Raw genomic sequence first — 24,916 nt, forward strand, 5'->3', positions numbered from 1 at the left:
TCCTCGTGGCTCACAGATTACTACAACAACAGTTGCAAGTACAGGTTGTGCGATGATCATGATGCGAGAGCGATGCTTGCGTTCGTTGAGTTCTTCTTCTACTTCTTCGATCAGGGGATAGGTTCCAGGTCGGTAGCCTGGGTCTAGCAGGGTGGATGTCGTTTGAGTTTCTGTTTGTGTTTCATCCATAGTCGGATGATGCTCTTATGTATTGTGATGTTGTATTCGTGTGGCATTGTATGCCTTATGTATGTATCCCCATCTATTATGTAATGTTGATGTAATGATATCCACCTTGCAAAAGCGTTTCAATATGCGGGTCTATCCTTGGTGGGACCTTTGAGTTCCTTTTGGATAGGGTCGCATATTGGGCGTGACAAGTTGGTACCAGAGCCTCGACCGACCTTAGGAGCCCCCTTGATTGATCGTGTAGTTTGGCCGTTGTTGCGTCTAGAAGAAAACTATTTTCGGAGTCTAGTTATATCAGAGAGTAGGAATTCTTTTTACTCCTCAGCCCCTTCGTCGCTCTGGTAAGGAATCTTGACGTAGGTGTTTTGAATTACTCCTCTTCCCCTTCAAATTTTTCTTTAGGTTCACGCAGTTGGTTTTCCGATCGTTGGTTCTCTTCTCTTTTCATCCGGTGTATTTCTCGACAAGTCGACTCGACCCTCTTCATCTTTGCAAGCTCAATCCTCAGTTGTTTTCTTTTCCCACCCGCCCTCCCCTTCTTCTTCTCGAAACCAGAGTCCGTAATCGAGTATCCATCCTACTCGTGCGAAGTCTTTGCCTTCTTTCCTCAATGATTTGAACCGGTGCTTTCTCTTCAAGATATTCGTTGATTTCCCCTTCCAAGTTGCCTTTGTTTACCCGCCCTCCCACCCCTTTTTCTTCCTGGAGTCTGACTCTCTCTCGAACATCAATTTCATTCGTATGGAGCCTCTTCAGTCTTCCCTCAATCATTTCAACCGGTGAATTCTCCTCTCATTCATCATTCTTCATCTCTTTTTCTTTTTCGATGGATTCAATTCCATTTTTCGGTAGTGATTATATTCTTTCCTCGGCTCAAATGTTTCCCCTTGCTCGTTCGCCTCTCGCCAGTTTATCTTTCCGGAGTGTTCAAAACATCTTAGGAGATTCGTCTGTGTTTGAATTAATTCTAGGTTGTCACCTCATTCAAATATTTTTATTGTTCCGGTGCATCATCTATCTCTTCAACATCCCTTTCCAACAGTGTTTTCTCTTCAGTGGGACCTAACCCACAGGTCTTTTCCCAGGATCTTACCTGACTCTTCTAATTCCCCCGGAGTTATTTTCAATTCTTTTCAAGTGTGACGTAAGAATGGATTCCATCAGTCAGATGCCTTGTCAAGATCGATTTCAAATCATTTCATTGTTGACTCAACCTCTTAGTTTTTCATTCTCCCGGAGATCTCAGTAATTTTGGTGCTGTTTCTCGTCGTCATTTGAAGATCGAAGAAGAGTTTTTCCTCCAAATCTTGCCCGCTCTTGCGAAGTTTCATGGTTCTAGCTTCATATCATCCTCTCGAATTATTCCATTTGCCAGATATTCCTTTTCTCACCCATCCGGAGTATTTCAGGAGTGGATTTCTTTTTCGTTTCACCGGAGGCCATCAATCCAGCTATCATTCTCTATTTATGCTGGTGCTTCGTCCAAGTGTTCCTTAATCAGCTCAAGTTCTTCCCGGTGATTCGTTCTCTTTTCTTCGTTCATTTTCATTTCTTACGGTGGTTCGTTCAAGATTCTTTTTCTTTGATTATCATTTTAATCCATTCGTTCTTTCAATCCTACCGGTGGTTCATGAAGACCTTCTCAAGTTTTGTGCTATCCCTTCTCAATCCTTTTTTTCAAGAAGAATAAGTAGTATGCCAAATCCATTGTTTGTCATCAATTTAATTTGATGAAGGATAAGCGTACAATAAATCTTATTCTTATTTCATGAGAGTGATTAATCCCTTCCTTCGGAGTTTGTTCTTGTTGAATAAATTCTAGTTCCAAGTGTTTTCATCTTTTCTTTTCCGGAGTTCAAATTTCCTCGGCCATTTCGTCGGAATCCCCATCTTAATCATCGCAAGGCTCATCTTATTCTTTCATCCTTCATTCTATCTCATCATCCTGTTGTTACCGGAGTTCTTCATGGTGGTTCGTCATGATTTAATTCATTTCTCAAGTGTTCATCAAGATTCTTGTTGGTGGAGTTCAAGTATCTTTTCTTCTCCCGTCTTGAAGAGCAAATAATTCTTCATTTTCTTGGGAAGTGTAGTTTTGCATTTCTTCGTTCTTCTCAGTTATCCAATCATTTCCGTTTGTGGACGGTTATCACCTCATGATCTTGAGATGTTACCTATAAGACCACAACAAGTTTATTCTTTCGTTGTTGATTTTCTCAACAACTCCATTCAACCCTTCCTTGTAAGTTATTTTCATTCCATTCTTTCTATTCTTCCAGAGGCATTGCATTGTTAATATCATCATGCGTCATTCTATCTTGTGAAGTTCAGGTTCTATTCCTCCATGTTTCAACCGGAGTGCTGCCTAAATCCTTTCAGTTTTATTCGTTTCTTATCTCGTCCTAATCGGAGTGGTTTCATAGTCTATCTGATTCCGTGAGCTTTCGATTCTCGTCATTCTCGTCGTTCCTCCCTTCTTCTCGAGTGCTCTCAATTCTTTGCTTCTTCTCTTGAGTTCTTGCTTCACCTCATCCCATTTCCCTTCCATCTCGGTCCTAAGATCTCGGGACGAGATCTCTTGTTAGTGGAGGAGTGTTGTAACGCCCCGGATTCGTTGCGCCAGGTGTTCGCCAGTTATTCGCCGTCTTTGCCATGTCATTTTCTTGCGTGTTGCAATTTATCATGTCATCATGTGCATTGCATTGCATACGTGTTCTTCTCATGCATCCGAGCCTTTTCCCCGTTGTCTGTTTTGCAATCCGGCACTGCTATGCCCTCCGGCGTTCCCCTTTTCGTCTCCTGTTGTGAATGGGTGTTAAACTTTCTCGGAATGGCCCGAGGCTTGCCAAGCGGCCTTGGTATAGCACCGGTAGACCACCTATCAAGTTTCGTGCCATTTGGAGTCCGTTTGATACTCCAACGGTTAACCGCGTAGCCCAAAACCCCCCTTCTCTTTGCAGCCCAACACCCCTCCAAAGTGGCCCAAAACCCAGCAAACTCCCCTCCATGCTCTCGGTCGTTCGATCACGATCGCGTGGCCGAAAACCACACCTCATTTGGACTCTCCTCGCTCCCTCTACCTATTTAAACACCCCCTCCCCCAAAAATTCGCGGATGATTCCCCCGAAACCCTAGATCCACCCCGTCCGTGCCGCCGGACATGTCCGCCCGGCGACAGGACGTGTCCGCCCCGCTCCCCCGTCCAATCAGATCCGGCCACGTGGCCTCGCCGCCATCCCTTCACCGCCAGGCCCGTCGGGGCCCGGATCCGACCCGCCGTGGGCTGAATCGGGCCCGCCCGAGCCCTTCGCGCCCTGCCGCCGCGACCGTCCTCGCCGCCGCCGCGCATACCGCCGCCGGCCAGCGCCCGCCGCCACCAGGACCCGCCTCCTCGCCGTCATCCGACCCCGCGCCCAGCGCCGCCCCGGCCGCACGCCCGAGTCGGCCGCCCCTCGCCGCAGCTTCTCCCGCGCCCGGCCTCCGCTGCCTCCGCTGGCCGGAGCCGCGCCGCCACCGGGTGAGCTCGCCGCGCCTCCTCGCCGGCCTGCCGTCCTCCGCATCCCGCGCCGCCGCTAGCCGCGGCCTCCCCCGGCCCTTTTTCCTCAACTCCGGCCATCGTCCCTATCGTCTCCGGAAGGTTCCGGCCAACCTCGTTCTTCATGCCTCGGATCTGGATCTAGAAGAAGAGGTTGACCCCGAAATTTTGCCTAAGTCCCTAAGTTTTGCACATTATCATGCCATGATCATCGCATCATATCTCCATGCATACTGCTCCGTTTTGTGCGTATAATGTGTCAAATTGTTCGCCTCAATGAGTAATTCATTTCATTCCATTGCATCATGTTCATTTGATCTCATCTTGATGCCTGAATCATTGTTGCAAGAGTGCTATATGATGTTGTCTGCTGACTGTTAACAGAACAGGCTCTTTTGTCATTTTTGCCATGTTTGATGTGTGCATCCTATGAGGTTTATGTCTACATGTGTTTTGAACTATGCCATGCCATCTTTACAGTGGTGTTTTCCATGTATTTTTGTGATCATTGTGGTGACTAGAACAAGCATGCAAACTAGGCTTCGTGATGTTGCTGATTTCAGTTCCTGTTCTGCTGTTATTTTTATGCCATGTAAACTTGATGCTACAGAGAGATCCATGCATATTCTGAGATACTTCAGTAAGGATGTTTTGAACATATGGTTTTGCTCTATACATTCATGCCCCTGGTTGAAATTATGGAGTAGTCTAGCATGTCAGTTTCGTGCTCTACTTTTGCTACAAAATGTTTCCTGGCAGATTGTTTACATGTTATTCAATTTTGCCAAGGTTATTGTAGTTGATCCTTGCACGCTATGAACTTGTTCTTGCCTTGGTTAGCTTCATAAACATGTATTCTTGATGATGCTATGCTTATCTTGTCATGCAATGATTTGTGGTGAGTGAATCATGCTTGTTAAGTAGTGTACTTGCTGTTACTGTTTTGCTAGGGTGAATCTGTTATTTTGTGATGCTATGTAAACCTGCTGCTACTAGTCATTCTATGCATAATCTGGAGATGTTCACTAAGGGTGTTTTGTTCTACATGTCATGCTCTATCCATTAATGCCCCTGGTTGCAATTATAGCCTGCTTTAGCTTGTTGTAATCTTGCTCCAAAGTTGCTAAATAATGTTGCTGTCAGCCTGTTAACATTAAGTTCAGTTTTGCCATGTATCTTGCTAGTGATCCATGTACCCTATGAACTTGCTCTTGCCATGTTTAGCTTCATAAGTATGTCTTCTTACTGTTGGTTGCCTTTCCATGCCATGTAATGCTCTGTGGTGAGTGGTACAAGCTCACCAACATGCCTACTTATTGTTGTTCCTTCCATGTATGAATCTGTATTATAACTTGCTATGTTTACATGGGTGCCATCATATTTTCTGCTCCTTTTTGGCTCATGGTCAGTAAGGGACTTTTGTTCTATGCATTTAGTAGGTTCATGCCATGCCTTTGTTTGCCATGATAAGTTCCTGTAACATGTTGTTTGATAGCTCTAAACATTGCAACATGATGTTATTTCTGCAAAAGTCTGAAACTGTTATTATTTGCAATCTTGCCATGTGTGTTTGAGCATGTTCTAGTGGTTTCTGGAGTTAGCTCAGTGTTCATGTTTTGTTATGCTTTACCTGTACATCATGCCCATACCTTTTGTTTTCATGTTGAGATGCTGTAGCATGTTGTTTTGATGCTTGCAATATGCCTAGTTACTGTTTTGGACAGATTGTTGCTATAAGTTGTATAGTGTGTGTGTGTTGAACCGTTGCTCCGTTTTGAGTGTGCTCTATATGAAACTTGCTTAGAATTGCATGTAGCTTCATATTATCATGTTTCATCCTTGTTTTGAGGTGTTTGCTTGATGTTTGGGTGCATTTTGCATCAATGCCATGTTTAACTTGTTTTGCTCATATCTTCTAGGCCGTAGCTCCGAACTAAATGAACTTTGTATGTAACTTGACTAGAATCTCATGTAGATCATCTTGGTGCATCTTAACTTGCTGTTTAACAACTTGAACATAATGTTTATTCAGATCTGGACCAATTTCGAAATATGCATATGAGGACTTACCGGAATTGTTATATGTTGTTCCCGACCTCATTTAAACTTGCCTTGATGTGTTGCTCTTATTTGCATCATCTCTTGCCATGAGTAGCTTCATGTAGCTTTTTCATGCATCATGCTTGTGTGTGCATCATGCTTTGTTCATGTGTGGTGTGTTTACTATGTTGTGTGCTTCTTCTCGATAATTCCCGTTTCGTTGCGATCGTGAGGATTCGTTCGTCTATGCTTGGTTCGTCTTCGTGGCTTCATCTTCTTCATGGACTCGTTCTTCTTCCTTGCAAGATTTCAGGCAAGATGACCGCTACCCTAGATCTCACTACTATCATTGCTATGCTAGTTGCTTCGTTCTATCGCTATGCTGCGTTACCTATCTTTTGCTCATCAGGCCTCCCAAATTGCCATGAACCTCTAACCTTTGACACCCTTCCTAGCAAACCATTGCTTGGCTATGTTACCGCTTTGCTCAGCCCTCTTATAGCGTTGCTAGTTGCAGGTGAAGTTGAAGATTGCTCCATGGTGGACAGGATTATGTTGGGATATCACAATATCTCTTATTTAATTAATGCATCTATATATTTGGTAAAGGGTGGAAGACTCGGCCTTATGCCTGGTGTTTTGTTCCACTCTTGCCGCCCTAGTTTCCATCATACCGGTGTTATGTTCCCGGATTTTGCGTTCCTTACGCGGTTGGGTGATTTATGGGACCCCCTTGACAGTTCGCTTTGAATAAAACTCCTCCAGCAAGGCCCAACCTTGGTTTTACCATTTGCCTCACCACCACCTATACCTTTCCCTTGGGTCGGCCAACCCGAGGGTCATCTTTATTTTAGCCCCCCGCAGTGCTTGTCTAAGTGTTGGTCCGAACCGGGCAGACTGCAGGGCCACCTCGGGGCAACTCGAGGGCTCGTTTAACTCGTAGGCTGACCTATCCGGTGTTGCCCTAAGAACGAGATATGTGCGGCTCCTATCAGGATTGTCGGCGCATCGGGCGGCTTTGCTGGTCTTGTTTTACCATTGTCGAAATGTCTTGTAAACCGGGATTCCGAGTCTGATCGGGTCTTCCTGGGATAAGGTATATCCTTCGTTGATCACGAGAGCTTATCATGGGCTAAGTTGGGACACCCCTGCAGGGTATAAACTTTCGAAAGCCGTGCCTGCGGTTATAGGCATATGGGAATTTGTTAATGTCCGGTTGTAGATAACTTGACACCAGATCTGAATTAAAACGCATCAACCGTGTGTGTAGCCGTGATGGTCTCTTTTCGGTGGAGTCCGGGAAGTGAACACGATTTTTGGGTTATGTTTGATGTAAGTAGGAGTTCAGGATCACTTCTTGATCATTGCTAGCTTGACGACCGTTCCGCTTGCTCCCTTCTCGCTCTTATTTGCGTATGTTAGCCACCATACTTGCTTAGTCGCTGCGGCAACGTCACCACTTTACCCCTTCCTTTCCCACTAAGCTTTGCTAGTCTTGATACCCATGGTAATGGGATTGCTGAGTCCTCATGGCTCACAGATTACTACAACAACAGTTGCAGGTACAGGTTGTGCGATGATCATGACGCGAGAGCGATGCTTGCATGTGTTGAGTTCTTCTTCTGCTTCTTCGATCAGGGGATAGGTTCCAGGTTGGCAGCCTGGGTCTAGCAGGGTGGATGTCGTTTGAGTTTCTGTTTGTGTTTCATCCATAGTCGGATGATGCTCTTATGTATTGTGATGTTGTATTCGTGTGGCATTGTATGCCTTATGTATGTATTCCCATCTATTATGTAATGTTGATGTAATGATATCCACCTTGCAAAAGCGTTTCAATATGCGGGTCTATCCTTGGTGGGACCTTCGAGTTCCTTTTGGATAGGGTCGCATATTGGGTGTGACATCGTTTGTCCAGACACAAGTGACTATGTCGCGGGGATGCTGGAACAAAATAATGAGAAAGAAGAACAAAACTGGTAACGAGGATTTCAGTATAGTGAGCATGGTGATGACCCAGGAGGATACTGGTACATCCCGGGTTTTGTAAAGTATCGTGAAGCAAAGGGAACATCAAATGATAACCAAAGGTTTAGTCAATATCATTTGTGTGCTCATAGGGATTAAGACGAACATCCACGGTCCCGCTGACGGTCATCGAACGAACTGTTTCATTCATGTCTGTGAGTTACCGAACCTACAGGGTCACAAGCTTAAGGAAATCGCGATCTGCTGATTGTTCATAGGATGGGAGTGTTGATAATATATTTTTGGAATTGCTTCATTAATATTCAAAATAGTTCTAAGAGGATCCGGAAGCGTTTCGGGGTTATCGGAAGGGTTTCGGTGAATATTGGGTAATACTGGGTATTACTGATACATTCTATATAGGTGGAAAATGTTTCTGGAGATGTTAATATATATATATATATATATATATATATAATGGTCTAGAATTATTTAGAACATTTTATATTTAATTTAAATATCAATGGGCCTTAAAAGGCCAAGAGGTGGAAGCCAACTTGGGCCACATAGGCCCAAGTGGAGGAGGCGCCCCCTTTCCTTGTGTGTGTGTGTGGGGGGGGGGTCCTACTAGGGGAGGAGTCCAACTCTTCCCGCTTAGGATGGCGCCCCAAGGAGGCTTTCCCTCCTTGGTGGCAGATGATACGTGTCAGTCATATCTACTTTTCCAAACACTTTTGCCCTTGTTTTGGACTCTAACTTGCATGATTTGAATGGAACTAGCCCGGACTGGCGCTATTTTCAGCAGAACTGCCATGGTGTTATTTTTGTGCAAAAATAAAATTTCTTGGAATGACCTGAAAATCCATGGAGCAACCTTTTGGAATTAATAAAAAATATTGGCGAAAGAATCAACGTCAGGGTGCCCACACGCTGTCCACGAGGGTGGGGGTGCGCCCCCCTAGGGCGCGCCCCCTGCCTCATGGCCCCCCTGGAGCTCCACCGACCTCAACTCCAACTCCATATATTCACGTTCATGGAGAAAAAAATCAGAGAGAAAGATACATCGCGTTTTACGGTACAGAGCCGCCGCCAAGCCCTAAACTCTCTTGGGAGGGCTGATATGGAGTCCGTTGGGGGCTCCGGAGAGGGGGATTCGTCGCTGTCGCCATCATCAACCATCCCCCATCACCAATTTCATGATGCTCACCACCGTGCGTGAGTAATTCCATCGCAGGCTTGCTGGACGGTGATGGGTTGGATGAGATTTACCATGTAATAGATTTAGTTTTGTTAGGGTTTGATCCCTAGTATTGATAACCCGCAAGTATACGGGATAGTTGTAGCCTCTTTCGATAAGTAAGAGTGTCGAACCCAACGAGGAGCTAAAGGTAGAACAAATACTCTCTCAAGTCCTATCGGCCACTGATACGACTCTACGCACGCTTGACATTCGCTTTACCTAGAACAAGTATGAAACTAGAAGTACTTTGTAGGTGTGATAGGATAGGTTTGCAAGATAATAAAGAACACATAAATAAAAACTAGGGGCTGTTTAGATAAACAAGCAATAAAGTAAATATAGAGAGTGTGGAAAAGTGGTGGTAGGAGTTGTGAAATTGTCCCTAGGCAATTGACTATGTTACTAGACCGGTAATCACTATTGCAATTCTATTTGAGGGAGAGGCATAAGCTAACATACTTTGTCTACTTGGATCATATGCACTTATGATTGGAACTCTAGCAAGCATCCGCAAATACTAAAGATTCATTAAGGTAAAACCCAACCATAGCATTAAAGTATCAAGTCCCCTTTATCCCATACGCAACAATCCCCTTACTCGGGTTTGTGTTTCAGTCACTCACGCAACCCACTATAAGCGAATCATGAACGCATTGCAACACCCTACAGCGGGAATCCCTCACACTTGCGTGACACGGAGGGCACCATAGGACAACACCAATAATAAAACATGCAACTCAAACCAATCATAGCAATTCATCAATTACCGATAGGACAATGGAAATCTACTCAGACATCATAGGATGGCAACACATCATCGGATAATAATATGACGCATAAAGCACCATGTTCAAGTAGAGGGTACATCGGGTTGCGGAAGAGTGGACCACTGAATATAGAAGGGGGAAGGTGATGGAGATGTTGGTGAAGATGACGACGGTGTTGGTGAGGATCGCGGTGATGATGATGGTCCCCGACAGTGCTCCGGTACCACCGGAAGCAAGGGGGAGAGAGCCCCCCTTCTTCTTCTTATTCCTTGACCTCCTCCATAGATGGGAGAAGGGTTTCCCCTCTGGTACTTGGCTCCCATGGCGTGGGAGGGGCGAGAGCCCCTCCGAGATTGGATCTATCTCTCTATTTCTGTGTTCTCAGATTCTGCCCCTTCACCGTTTCTTTTATACCTGGAGATCTGTAACTCCGATTGGGGTGAATCTTTCGCCCAGATTTTTCTCGTAAAATTAGTTTTCTTGCAGCAAAAGAAGAGCGTCAACTGCCATACGGGTGGCCCACGAGTGTCCAGGGTGCGCCCCCTGTCTTGTGGCCACCCCAGACACCGTTTTGCGTTGATTTTACTTCCCAAAAATCACAAATATTCCAAAATAATTCTCCGTCCGTTTTTATCCCGTTTGGACTCTGTTTGATATTGGGTTTCTGCGAAACAAAAAACATGCAACAGACAGGAACTGACACTGGGCCCTGGATCAATATGTTAGTCCCAAAAAATAGTATAAAAAGTTGTCAAAAGTATATGAAAGTTGAATAATATTGGCATGGAACAATCAAAAATTATAGATACGACGGAGATGTATCAGCATCCCCAAGCTTAATTCCTGCTCGTCCTCGAGTAGGTAAATGATAAAAAAGATAATTTTTGATGTGGAATGCTACCTAGCATAATCTTGATCATATATCTAATCATGGCATGAATATTAAGACACGAGTGATTCAAAGAAATAGTCTATCATTTGACATAAAAAACGATAACACTTCGAGCGTACTAATAAAGCAATCATGTCTTTTCAAAACAACAAGGCCAAAGCAAGCTTATCCCTACAAAATCATATGGTTTGGCCATGCTTCATTTTCGTCACACAAATTGCTCCCATCATGCACAACCCCGATGACAAGCCGAGCAATTGGTTCATACTTTTTAACGCGCTTCAGCCTTTTCAACCCTCACGCAATACATGAGCGCAAGCCATGGATATACCACTATAGCTGGAATAGAATATAATGATGGAGGTTATGTGGAGAAGACAAAAAAGGGAGAAAGTCTCACATCGACGTGGCTAATCAACGGGCTATGGAGATGCCCATCAATTGATGTCAATGCGGGGAGTAGGGATTGCCATGCAACGGATGCACTAGAGCTATAAATGTATGAAAGCTCAACAAAAGAAACTAAGTGGGTGTGCATCCAACTTGCTTGCTCATGAATACCTAGGGCATTTGAGGAAGCCCATCGTTGGAATATACAAGCCAAGTTCTATAATGAAAATTCCCACTAGTATATGAAAGTGACAACAAAGGAGACAATCTATATGAAGAACATGGTGCTAATTTGAAGCACAAGTGTAGAAAAAGGATAGTAGCATTGCCCCTTTTCTTTTCTTTTTTTCTTTTTTTCCCTTTTTTTATTTTTGGGTGGGCTTCTTTGGCCCCCTTTTTTATTTAGGCTTCTTTGGCCTTTCCTTTTTTTCTTTTTTTTTCTTTTTCTTTTTTTTCATGGGGCAATGCTCTATAATGATGATCATCACACTTTTATTTACTTACAACCCAAAATTACAACTCGACACTAGAACAAAGATATGACTCTATATGAATGCTTTCGGCGGTGTACCGGGATGTGCAATGATCTAGCATAGCAATGACATCAAAAAACGGACAAGCCATGAAAACATCATGCTAAATATCTTACAATCATGCAAAGCAATATGACAATGAATGCTCAAGTCATGTATATGATGATGATGGAAGTTGCATGGCAATATATCTCGGAATGGCTATGGAAATGCCATGATAGGTAGGTATGGTGGCTGTTTTGAGGAAGATATAATGAGGCTTATGTGTGATAGAGCGTATCATATCACGGGGTTTGGATGCACCGGCGAAGTTTGCACCAACTCTTGAGGTGAGAAAGGGCAATGCACAGTACTGAAGAGGCTAGCAATGATGGAAAGGTGAAAGTGCGTATAATCCATGGACTCACATTAGTCAAAAAGAACTCATATACTTATTGCAAAAGTTTATTATCCCTCGAATCAAAGTACTACTACGCATGCCCCTAGGGGGATAGATTGGTAGGAAAAGACCATCGCTCATCCCCGACCGCCACTCATAAGGAAGACAATCAAAGAAACACCCTATGCTTCAAATTTGTCACACAACGGTTACCATACGTGCATGCTACGGGACTTGCAAACCTCAACACAAGTGTCTCTACAATCCACAACCACCCACTAGCATGAATATAATATCACCATCTTTATATTGCAAAACTATTGCAAGGAATCAAACATATCATATTCAGCGATCTACAAGTTTATGTAGGATTTTATGACTAACCATGTGAATGACCAATTCCTATCATATCTCTAAATTGATATAAGTGAAGCAAGAGAGTTTAATTCTTTCTACGAAAGATATGCCCACGCTCTAACAATTAAAAGTGAAGCAAAAGAGCATTCTACAAATGGCGGTTTTCTATGTGAAGAGAAACAGGCAATCCAATCTTCAAATGATATAAGTGAAGCACATGAAGCATTCTTTAAAGCCATACTCAAAAGATTTAAGTGAGGTACAATGAGCATTCTATAAATCAACCAAGGACTATCTCATATCAGCATGGTGCATAAAAGAAAAATGAAAACTAAATGCAAAAGACGCTCCAAGACTTGCACATAATGCATGAATGAAACGAATTCGAAAACATACCGATACTTGTTGAAGAAAAAGGGGATGCCTTCCGGGGCATCCCCAAGCTTAGACGCTTGAGTCTCCTTGAATATTTACTTGGGGTGCCTCGGGCATCCCCAAGCTTGAGCTCTTGCCTCTCTTCCTTTTCCTCATATCGAGACATCCTCGATTAGACACTACATCCACACAAAACTTCAACAGAAAACTCGGTAAGATCCGTTAGTATAATAAAGCAAATCACCACTCTAAGTAATGTTGCAAACCAATTCATATTTTGCTTTTTGCATTGTGTCTACTGTAATATAGCTTTTCCACGGATTAATCCACTAATATAAATTGATAGATTCATCAAAACCAGCAAACTATGCATTAAAAACAGAATCTGTCAAAAACAGAACAGTCTGTAGCAATCGGAACATCCACCATACTTCTGGTACCCCAAAAATTCTACCAAAATTAGGCAAAATAAAAACGTTGTATAGAAAGACAGTGCAGAAAGAATCAGAACCAATTGACGTTCCAGTTAAAAATGTAAAATCGCGCACTACAGCCAAAGTTTCTATCCTGCACCGTACAAACCAACAAGCATTGTAAACATCCTAAAGGCAAACCTTAGCACATTATTTTTATAATACAATGGAATTATACAAGGGGATAATTATTTTTGATGAAAAGTTTCTGTAATCAAGATTCACAAAGTTTCCGTGAGCATGAACAAAGTTCAAGGAGTGCTCCCACTTCAAGAATGCTTGTCTTTCTCACTTTCACTTTCCTTTTTTGAAAAGTTTTAGGTTGCCCTCTTTTTTTTTGTTTTAAAACTATAGAAAAGCACTCAGCAGAAATAAATGACTCTCTAAAACTTCCGGGTTGTCTCCCTGGTAGCGCTTTCTTTAAAGCCATTAAGCTAGGCATTTAGTGCTCAAGTAATGAATCCACCCGGATCCCAAGGTATATCAAAGCCAATTTTAATTAACAATGATTTATAATTTAGTAGTGAGCACAAAGTAACATATATCAAGCAACAACAAAGTCTAACTCTCTTCCTATGCATCGACATGTCATAAAAGAACAATTCATGCACAAATAGTAAAGGCCAATGCATAGTATGAGCGGTTTCTTGCAATTTTATCATATTGGAAACATAAAGAGGCGGACATGTAGTTCCTCTCTCATAATAATTGCAAGTAGGAGCAGCAAGCACATGCATATTATATTCATCAAAATCATTATGTGCAATGGTAAAAGGCGACCCACAAATATAACCCTAAATAAGCACAAACTTCTCCGATATAGTGTAGTTTGGAGAATTCAAAAAGATAATAGGACTATCATGCGTGGGTTTAATAGCAACAATTTCATGTTTAACATAAGGAACTATAGCAAGTTCATCTCCATAAGCATAATTCATATTGGCATCTTGGCCACAAGCATAGGAAGCATCATCAAAAATGGATATTTCAAACAAATTCAAGGGATCATAGCAATCATCCTTCGGTAAGCATGAAGGGGAATTAAATAATGTATGAGTTGGAGGGTTACTCTCATTAGAAGGTGGGCACGGGTAGCTAATCCGCTCTTCCTCCTTTGTCTTCGCTCTCCTCATCATCTTTTTCATCCAATGAGCTCACTGTTTCATCAATTTCTTCTTCCATAGCTTCCTAGAAAATATTAGTCTCTTCTTGGACAGCGGAGAAGTCCTCAATATATGGTTTAACATAGGCATTAGAAGCATAATTATCATAACAATATTGAGGCAAAATTTTTAGATTTGTAAAGAGTAGCATCATACTTTTCAATCAAAGAGGCAATCTCATAAGCACCTTTAGAAGCAACAAATTCTTCAATTTGTTGAACATCATAGTAATTGTAAACATCCTTAGCATACGAAGATACGATTCCATTATCACTAAACAAGCATTGATAGGGTAGGTGTTTCTTAGGGTCTTCAGAACAACAAGTAAACTCATATATTTCACATAAATTCCAAGCATAGCATTGCAAACGTTGAATTTGATCCCATAATAGTTTCCCTTTTTCAGATATACGGTGTCACACAAAACAAGCATGCTCATCTAAAGATTTGCGCTCAACTAAACTAGTGGGGGTTTCAGCACGAGCACAAAGGGATCGAAGATGATCCAAGTAAAAAGATTCAGGAGTGTGATAGATTTTGAGTGGTTCTTCAACCACTAGTTCAGTAGGTACAACTAATTTTTTTGGTATTTTGCATTTCCTACCCATAACTAAAGATAGAAAACAACTAAGAACATCAAATAAAAATTACTTAGTGATAACGTAAACAAGCACACACGAGAATATTCACCCCACGCTATGACTCCCTGGCAACGGCGCCAGAAAAAGGTCTTGATAACCCGCAAGTATACGGGATAGTTGTAGCCTCTTTCGATAAGTAAGAGTGTCGAACCCAACGAGGAGCTAAAGGTATAACAAATACTCTCTCAAGTCCTATCGGCCACTGATATGACTCTACGCACGCTTGACGTTCGCTTTACCTAGAACAAGTATGAAACTAGAAGTACTTTGTAGGTGTGATAAGATAGGTTTGCAAGATAATAAAGAACACGTAAATAAAAACTAGGGGCTGTTTAGATAAAGAAGCAATAAAGTAAATATAGCGAGTGTGGAAAAGTGGTGGTAGGAGTTGTGAAATTGTCCCTAGGCAATTGACTATGTTACTAGACCGGTAATCACTATTGCAATTCTATTTGAGGGAGAGGCATAAGCTAACATACTTTCTCTACTTGGATCATATGAACTTATGATTGGAACTCTAGCAAGCATCCGCAAATACTAAAGATTCATTAAGGTAAAACCCAACCATAGCATTAAAGTATCAAGTCCATTTTATCCCATACGCAACAATCCCCTTACTCGGGTTTGTGTTTCAGTCACTCACACAACCAACTATAAGCGAATCATGAATGCATTGCAACACCCTACAGCGGGAATCCCTCACGCTTGCGCGACACGGAGGGTACTATAGGACAACACCAATAATAAAACATGCAACTCAAACCAATCATAGCAATTCATCAATCACCGATAGGACAATGGAAATCTACTCAGACATCATAGGATGGCAACACATCATTGGATAATAATATGAAGCATAAAGCACCATGTTCAAGTAGAGGGTACAGCGGGTTGTGGGAGAGTGGACCACTGAATATAGAAGGGGGAAGGTGATGGAGATGTTGGTGAAGATGACAGCGGTGTTGGTGAAGATCGCGGTGATGATGATGGTCCCCGGCAGCGCTCCGGCGCCACCGGAAGCAAGGGGGAGAGAGCCCCCCTTCTTCTTCTTCTTCTTCCTTGACCTCCTCCCTAGATGGGAGGAGAGTTTCACCTCTGGTCCTTCGCTCCCATGGCATGGGAGGTGCGGGAGCCCCTCCGAGATTGGATCTATCTCTTTGTTTCTGCATTCTCAGATTCTGGCCCTTCACCGTTTCTTTTATATCTGGAGATCCGTAACTCCGATTGGGGTGAATGTTTCACCCAGATTTTTCTCATAAAATTAGCTTTCTTGCGGCAAAAGAAGAGCGTCAACCGCTTTACGGGTGGCCCACGAGAGTCCAGGGCGCTCCCAGGGGGGAGGGCGCGCCCCCCTGTCTTTTGGCTACCCCGGACACCGTTTCACGTTGATTTTACTTCCCAAAAATCACAAATATTCCAAAATAATTCTCCGTCTGTTTTTATCCCGTTTGGACTCTGTTTGATATTGGGTTTCAGCGAAACAAAAAACATGCAACAAACAGGAACTGGCATTAGGCACTGGATCAATATGTTAGTCCTAAAAAATAGTATAAAAAGTTGCCAAAAGTATATAAAAGTTGAATAATATTGGCATGGAACAATCAAAAATTATAGATACGACGGAGACGTGTCAAGTATCCACTATGTTCTGAGATTAATGTTGCTATGACTTTGCTATGCTTAATGCTTGTCACTAGGTGTAACACCCCGGATGTAACTTTCCATAATTGTAACTCCAACTCTTGCCATTTCTGGCTATGTGATATATTATTTTCTTCGTGGCTGGGTTTTTGTCTTCCGTTTTGCATTTTGTTCATGTCATGCATCTCATCTCATAGCATCATGCGCATTGCATCTACATGTTTTCATAAAACTTGCATCCGCTCCTAGTTGCCGCTCCTTGCTTCTCTCCGTTGCGTTCGTTGACCGTTCTGAGACCAACCGTGTTTTCGTGTCCCTTTTGTCAAACCACCTAACCTCTCGGCACAACCATCGACCCACTCTTGCGCGCGTCCGAAAACTGCTCCGAACCCGAACCGGGCTGTCGTGACCAATGAGTCCGGATCATCCCCAAACATCTATAAAACATCTCCGTTTTCTTATTTGGACTTCCCAAGCCTGTTTTATTCTCGTCCGTCCGATTAAGATCGAAGGGTTCAATTAGCCACTAAACCTAACCCCTTCCTATAAATAGCCCCCTAACCCTAAATTTTAGGCCTCCTGTCCCATCCACCCATCGCCGCCGCCGCCACTCGACCAAATCCACCTCGGGATCCCCTTCTCCTTGATTTCAGCCACCAGCCAACCATCGCTCTCCACCGCTCCTCCTCGATCCAGAGCTCACGCCCCGATCCAAATTCTTCTCGGCCTGCACCCGCTGCTGCCACTCCACGACGGCCACCCCGACAACCCCGTCGCCGGCCAACCAAACAAGTAGGTGAGCGCCATGCCCTTCCCTTCTTCCCCGTTCCCTCTGGTTCCCTCTCTCACCTGCTCCATGTCTTCTCCAGGAAGCCCACAGGAGCATCCATGGTCATCCCCATCGCCGTTGCTTTTCCCTCGCCTCCCCTAAGCTCCACCTGCCGGCGAGACTCGCGGCTCCGTCACCGGCAAGTCCCTGACGCGTCGGCCATCTTCTCCCTCGACTCGTTCCGCTCGTCTGCAGAGGTTGCGAGGCATCTCTGCTGCATCGAGCCGCTGCTCGTTTCCACCTCCAGCGCGCCTTCGTTGACCTTCCTGGCCGCGCCACCGGATGCCACAGGTCCCCGTGCCCTACCATCTCCGTGTCTCTCTTCTTACTTTCTCTATTTTCCCCTCTGAATGTGTTGTCTTTTTCTTCATACAACACCATGCCATGGTCTGCAGGTTCTTCTCTGAGGTCCTGCCGCCCTCGTTCCACGCGCCTCTAGCCAGATTGTACGCTCCAAGCATGGATCCCGCCATCTTGGACCCCCTTGCTTCGCCTTGCTCTATCGCCGCTGTCCATCGCGCTCCCACTGCCACCGAGCCCCTGCATCGAGCTCTTCTTCCTCTGCAACGAGCAGAGCACAACCACTCGCCCCGTTGACCGTGCCTCGCTCAAGCGCGCGCTTGGGCTGCCTCCCCTCCAGCACACCAAGGCCCAGCCTACTCCAACTCCTCACCGACCAAACTATAGATCCGGCCTCTGGCCCGATGTGAGCAGCTCCCCCCCGCCACCTGGGCCAGTTCTTAGTTTCGGCCCGTAGATATTTTTTTACCTGGATGCTTTTGCTATTTATTTTCAAAGACTGTAGTTTTACAAAAAAAACCCTAGTGTTCATGCATCTAATAACTAATTAACCATGCATCATATGTAAAAACTTTATATATGTAAAATGCTTAGTTTTTCATCTAGTTTCATAATATGCTGCTTTCATCCATGTTAAAACGTTTAAATGTGTTGTTTGAATTAAGTTGCTTAAATGCCATGCTAAAATGCTTTATTTCATAACTAAATAACAATAGCTCCAATTTTAATAAACTTTATATGTAAATGGGGTGGAAAAATGCATAGATTAACTTGGTGCACTTTGTTTTATTGTTTAACAACTTTAAAATATGTTTTAAGGCAGAGCAGTACCAAATTCGAATATTGCTCATGAGGATTTTCTGAAATTGTTGTTTGTTGTTTCCGGCCTCATTTAAACTTGCCTAGATAGGTAGATTGCTTATGTTTCACCTCTTGCCATGTTTAACAACATTTAATGTTGTTGGGTACATAAACGAGAGCGAACTAAATAAATGAATGTGGTGTTTCATCAATATGCATCTCGTTGCATATTGAGATCCACTTAATTGGTAGTATTGTTTGTTGCACTTTGCCATGCCATGCCTCATTAAACCGGACATGCATCATACTTGGTTGTGCATCGTGCCATGTTTATGTGATGGTTGTTTACCATGTTGTTTGCTTCTTTCTGGTTGTGCTTCTCCTTGATAGTTCCGGTTACGTTGCGATCGTGAGGATTCATTCGACTACGTTGGTTCGACTACTTCATGGACTCGTTCTTCTTCCTAACGGAATTTCAGGCAAGATGACCATTACCCTCGATATCACTTCTATCTTTGCTTGCTAGTTGCTTCGTTCTATCGCTATGCTGCGCTACCTATCACTTGTTTACCATGCCTCCCATATTGCCATGTCAGCCTCTAACCTTTTGACCCTTCCTAGCAAACCGTTGTTTGGCTATGTTATCGCTTTGCTCAGCCCCTCTTATAGCGTTCTTAGTTGCAGGTGAAGTTGAAGATTTCTCCATGTTGGAACATGATTATGTTGGGATATCACAATATCTCTTATTTTAATTAATGCATCTATATACTTGGTAAAGGGTGGAAGGCTCGGCCTTATGCCTGGTGTTTTGTTCCACTCTTGCCGCCTTAGTTTCCGTCATATTGGTGTTATGTTCCTTGATTTTGCGTTCCTCATGCGGTTGGGTTTATGGGAACCCCTTGACAGTTCGCTTTGAATAAAACTCCTCCAGCAAGGCCCAACCTTGATTTTACATTTACCTAACAACCTACTGACTTTCCCTTGGGTTTTCGCATGCCCGAGGGTCATCTTTATTTTAACCCCCCCGGGCCAGTGCTTCTCTAAGTGTTCGTCCGAACCGAGTAGACTGCGGGGCCACCTCGGGGAAACTTGAGGGTTTGTTTTACTCGTAGGATGTCTCATCCGGTGTGCCCTGAGAACGAGATATGTGCAGCTCCTATCGGGATTTGTTGGCACAGTCGGGCGATCTTGCTGGTCTTGATTTACCCTTGTCGAAAAGTCTTGTAACCGGGATTCCGAAACTGATCGGGTCTTCCCGGGAGAAGGAATATCCTTCGCTGATTGTGAGAGCTTGTGATGGGCTAAGTTGGAATAGAATATAATGATGGAGGTTATGTGGAGAAGACAAAAAAGGGAGAAAGTCTCACATCGACATGGCTAATCAACAGGCTATGGAGATTCCCATCAATTGATGTTAATGCGGGGAGTAGGGATTGCCATGCAACGGATGCACTAGAGCTATAAATGTATGAAAGCTCAACAAAAGAAACTAAGTGGGTGTGCATCCAACTTGCTTGCTCATGAAGACCTAGGGCATTTGAGGAAGCCCATCGTTGGAATATACAAGCCAAGTTCTATAATAAAAATTCCCACTAGTATATGAAAGTGACAACATAGCAGACAATCTATATGAAGAACATGGTGCTAATTTGAAGCACAAGTGTGGAAAAAGGATAGTAGCATTGCCCCTTTTTTTTTCTTTTTTTTCCTTTTTTTTTAATTTTTGGGTGGGCTTCTTTGGCCCCCTTTTTTATTTAGGCTTCTTTGGCCTTTCCTTTTTTTATTTTTTTTCTTTTTTTCATGGGGCAATGCTCTATAATGATGATCATCACACTTTTATTTACTTACAACCCAAAATTACAACTCGATACTAGAACAAAGATATGACTCTATATGAATGCTTCCGGCGGTGTACCGGGATGTGCAATGATCTAGCATAGCAATGACATCAAAAAACGGACAAGCCATGAAAACATCATGCTAGCTATCTTACGATCATGCAAAGCAATATGACAATGAATGCTCAAGTCATGTATATGATGATGATGGAAGTTGCATGGCAATATATCTCGGAATGGCTATGGAAATGCCATGATAGGTAGGTATGGTGGCTGTTTTGAGGAAGATATAATGAGGCTTATGTGTGATAGAGCGTATCATATCACGGGGTTTGGATGCACCGGCGAAGTTTGCACCAACTCTCGAGGTGAGAAAGGGAAATGCACAGTACCGAAGAGGCTAGCAATGATGGAAAGGTGAAAGTGCCTATAATCCATGGACTCACATTAGTCATAAAGAACTATATACTTATTGCAAAAGTTTATTATCCCTCGAAGCAAAGTACTACTACGCATGCCCCTAGGGGGATAGATTGGTAGGAAAATACCATCGCTCGTCCCCAACCGCCACTCATAAGGAAGACAATCAAAGAAACACCCCATGCTTCAAATTTGTCACACAACAGTTACCATACGTGCATGCTACGGGACTTGCAAACCTCAACACAAGTGTCTCTACAATCCACAACCACCCACTAGCATGAATCTAATATCACCATCTTTATATCGCAAAACTATTGCAAGGAATCAAACATATCATATTCAGCGATCTACAAGTTTATGTAGGATTTTATGACTAACCATGTGAATGACCAATTCCTGTCATATCTCAAAATTGATATAAGTGAAGCAAGAGAGTTTAATTCTTTCTACAAAAGATATGCCCACGCTCTAACAATTATAAGTGAAGCAAAAGAGCATTCTACAAATGGCGGTTTTCTATGTGAAGAGAAACAGGCAATCCAGACTTCAAATGATATAAGTGAAGCACATGAAGCATTCTATAAAGCCATACTCAAAAGATTTAAGTGAGGTACAATGAGCATTCTATAAATCAACCAAGGACTATCTCATATCAGCATGGTGCATAAAAGAAAAATGAAAACTAAATGCAAAAGACGCTCCAAGACTTGCACATAATGCATGAATGAAACGAATTCGAAAACATACCAATACTTGTTGAAGAAAGAGGGGATGCCTTCCGGGGCATCCCCAATCTTAGATGCTTGAGTCTCCTTGAATATTTACTTGGGGTGCCTCGGGCATCCCCAAGCTTGAGCTCTTGCCTCTCTTCCTTTTCCTCATATCGAGACATCCTCGATTAGACACTACATCCACACAAAACTTCAACAGAAAACTCGGTAAGATCCGTTAGTATAATAAAGCAAATCACCACTCTAAGTACTGTTGCAAACCAATTCATATTTTGTTTTTTGCATTGTGTCTACTGTAATATAGCTTTTCCATGGATTAATCCACTAATATAAATTGATAGATTCATCAAAACAAGCAAACTACGCATCAAAAACAGAATCTGTCAAAAACAGAACAGTCTGTAGCAATCAGAACATCCACCATACTTCTGGTACCCCAAAAATTCTACCAAAATTAGGCAAAATAAAAACGTTGTGTAGAAAGACAGTGCAGAAAGAATCAGAACCAATTGACGTTCCAGTTAAAAATGTAAAATCGCGCACTACAGACAAAGTTTCAGTCCTGCACCGTACAAACCAACAAGCATTGTAAACATCCTAAAGGTAAACCTTAGCACATTATTTTTATAATACAATGGAATTATACAAGGGGATAATTATTTTTGATGAAAAGTTTCTGTAATCAAGATTCACAAAGTTTCCGTGAGCATGAACAAAGTTCAAGGAGCGCTCCCACTTCAACAATGCTTGTCTTTCTCACTTTCATTTTCCTTTTTTGAAAAGTTTTAGGTTCCCCTCTTTTTTGTTTGTTTTAAAACTATATAAAAGCACTCATCAGAAATAAATGACTCTCTAAAACTTCCATGTTGTCTCCCTGGCAGCGCTTTCTTTACAGCCATTAAGCTAGGCATTTAGTGCTCAAGTAATGAATCCACCCGGATCCCAAGGTATATCAAAGCCAATTTTAATTAACAATGATTTATAATTTAGTAGTGAGCACAAAGTAACATATATCAAGCAACAACAAAGTCTAACTCTCTTCCTATGCATCGGCATGTCATAAAAGAACAATTCATGCACACATAGTAAAGGCCAATGCATAGTATAAGCGGTTTCTTGCAATTTTATCATATTGGAAACATAAAGAGGCGGACATGTAGTTCCTCTCTCATAATAATTGCAAGTAGGAGCAGAAAGCACATGCATATTATATTCATCAAAATCATTATGTGCAATGGTAAAAGGCAACCCATCAATATAACCCTCAATAAGCACAAACTTCTTCGATATAGTGTAGTTTGGAGAATTCAAAAAGATAATAGGACTATCATGCGTGGGTGCAATAGCAACAATTTCATGTTTAACATAAGGAACTATATCAAGTTCATCTCCATAAGCATAATTCATATTGGCATCTTGGCCACAAGCATAGCAAGCATCATCAAAAAGGGATATTTCAAACAAATTCAAGGGATCATAGCAATCATCATAGCAATCATCCTTCGGTAAGCATGAAGGGGAATTAAATAATGTATGAGTTGGAGGGTTACTCTCATTAGAAGGTGGGCACGGGTAGCTAATCCGCTCTTCCTCCTTTGTCTTCGCTCTCCTCATCATCTTTTTCATCCAATGAGCTCACTGTTTCATCAATTTCTTCTTCCATAGCTTCCTGCCAAATATTAGTCTCTTCTTGGACAGCGGAGAAGTCCTCAATATATGGTTTAACATAGGCATTAGAAGCATAATTATCATAACAATATTGAGGCAAAATTTTTAGATTTGTAAAGAGTAGCATCATACTTTTCAATCAAAGAGGCAATCTCATAAGCACCTTTAAAAGCAACAAATTCTTCAATTTGTTGAACATCATAGTAATTCTAAACACCCTTAGCATACGAAGATACGATTCCATTATCACTAAACAAGCATTGATAGGGTAGGTGTTTCTTAGGGTCTTTAGAACAACAAGTAAACTCATATATTTCACATAAATTCCAAGCATAGCATTGCAAACGTTGAATTTGATCCCATAATAGTTTCCCTTTTTCAGATATACGGTGTCGCACAAAACAAGCATGCTCATCTAAAGATTTGCCCTCAACTAAACTAGTGGGGGTTTCAGCACGAGCACAAAGGGATCGAAGATGATCCAAGTAAAAAGATTCAGGAGTGTGATAGATTTTGAGTGGTTCTTCAACCACTGGTTCAGTAGGTACAACTAATTTTTTTGGTATTTTGCGTTTCCTACCCATAACTAAAGATAGAAAACAACTAAGAACATCAAATAAAAATTACTTAGTGATAAAGTAAACAAGCACACACAAGAATATTCACCCCACTCTATGACTCCCTAGCAGCTGCGCCAGAAAAAGGTCTTGATAACCCGCAAGTATACGGGATAGTTGTAGCCTCTTTCGATAAGTAAGAGTGTCGAACCCAACGAGGAGCTAAAGGTAGAACAAATACTCTCTCAAGTCCTATCGGCCACTGATACGACTCTACGCACGCTTGACGTTCGCTTTACCTAGAACAAGTATGAAACTAGAAGTACTTTGTAGGTGTGATTGGATAGGTTTGCAAGATAATAAAGAACACATAAATAAAAACTAGGGGCTGTTTAGATAAAGAAGCAATAAAGTAAATATAGCAAGTGTGGAAAAGTGGTGGTAGGAGTTGTGAAATTGTCCCTAGGTAATTGACTATGTTACTAGACCGGTAATCACTATTGCAATTCTATTTGAGGGAGAGGCATAAGCTAACATACTTTCTCTACTTGGATCATATGAACTTATGATTGGAACTCTAGCAAGCATCCGCAAATACTAAAGATTCATTAAGGTAAGACCCAACCATAGCATTAAAGTATCAAGTCCCCTTTATCCCATACGCAACAATCCCCTTACTCCGGTTTGTGTTTCAGTCACTCACACAACCCACTATAAGCGAATCATGAACGCATTGCAACACCCTACAGCGGGAATCCCCCACGCTTGCGCGACACAGAGGGTACTATAGGACAGCACCAATAATAAAACATGCAACTCAAACCAATCATAGCAATTCATCAATCACCGATAGGACAATGGAAATCTACTCAGACATCATAGGATGGCAACACATCATTGGATAATAATATGAAGCATAAAGCACCATGTTCATGTAGAGGGTACAGCGGGTTGCGGGAGAGTGGACCACTGAATATAGAAGGGGGAAGGTGATGGAGATGTTGGTGAAGATGACAGCGGTGTTCGTGAAGATCGCGGTGATGATGATGGTCCCCGGCAGCGCTCCGGCGCCACCGGAAGCAAGGGGGAGAGAGCCCCCCTTCTTCTTCTTCTTCCTTGACCTCCTCCCTAGATGGGAGAAGGGTTTCCCCTCTGGTCCTTCGCTCCCATGGCGTGGGAGGTGCGAGAG

The sequence above is a fragment of the Triticum aestivum genome, chromosome 4B (assembly GCF_018294505.1).
Source record: "Triticum aestivum cultivar Chinese Spring chromosome 4B, IWGSC CS RefSeq v2.1, whole genome shotgun sequence".
NCBI lineage: Eukaryota > Viridiplantae > Streptophyta > Magnoliopsida > Poales > Poaceae > Triticum > Triticum aestivum.